This window comes from Heptranchias perlo, unplaced genomic scaffold (assembly GCF_035084215.1).
Source record: "Heptranchias perlo isolate sHepPer1 unplaced genomic scaffold, sHepPer1.hap1 HAP1_SCAFFOLD_56, whole genome shotgun sequence".
Taxonomy (NCBI): domain Eukaryota; kingdom Metazoa; phylum Chordata; class Chondrichthyes; order Hexanchiformes; family Hexanchidae; genus Heptranchias; species Heptranchias perlo.
The window spans coordinates 1,517,004-1,517,748 of NW_027139581.1; the positions used below are offsets into that span (position 1 = coordinate 1,517,004).

The 745-nt window shown below is 47.5% G+C and overlaps 1 non-coding gene across 1 annotated transcript; it reads right to left on the reverse strand.

Annotated features, from left to right (window-relative positions):
* trnas-aga (transfer RNA serine (anticodon AGA)) lies at nt 1-82 on the reverse strand. The gene has a single exon. It is a non-coding gene; the product is annotated as a tRNA-Ser (tRNA).
* Between the last annotated feature and the right edge of the window lie 663 nt (nt 83-745).

A 745-nucleotide genomic window follows, 5' to 3' on the forward strand; every position in this document is an offset into this window, starting at 1 on the left:
CGTAGTCGGCAGGATTCGAACCTGCGTGGGGAAACCCCAATGGATTTCTAGTCCATCGCCTTAACCACTCGGCCACGACTACTTGCTAAAAGCACAATGTTGCTCACTTAAAATCGTAATAACCCAGCGCTCTGCGACACCGAGCCGCAGAACTGGTGTGGGTATCAGCCGTCGGTGAGGGGGTCGGTTGTTCACGCTCGTTGCTCGTTTGGATCGTGGTGGGTATCCCGACCTATTACATGGTAGACCTGGCTTCAAATACACCTGGACGGTGAATTTCTTCTGCCTTTAAAGATATCATTTATCTCGAACATTGGACGTGTGATAAAAAGACTGATAAACGAACTCGGACAATCCCAATTTCCACAATATAATTTCACTGATATTTCAGCGATTTTAAATCTCACTCTCCGCGTCTCCTCGAAGTCAGAACCACAATAATGAGCAAGAAATGAAAAGCAGAGTCGCGTTGTGAAGAGACCCGGTCCAATTCAGCATCCCGAAGTGGCTGACAGAGGCAGATTCAATGATGGCTTTCAAAACGGAAAGGGATAAGTAATTGAACGGAAAAAAAAGTGCATTGCAAGGGGGATAGGGCGGGTAGTGGGACCAGCTGGATTGGTCTTGCATGGAGGCGGCACGGACACGATGGGCCAAAAGGCCTCCTTCCGTGCTGTCACCTTTCTCTGATTCTGTGATGCAAATTGCAAAAGAGAGTCAATGATCAGTATCAAAATGTAACAAC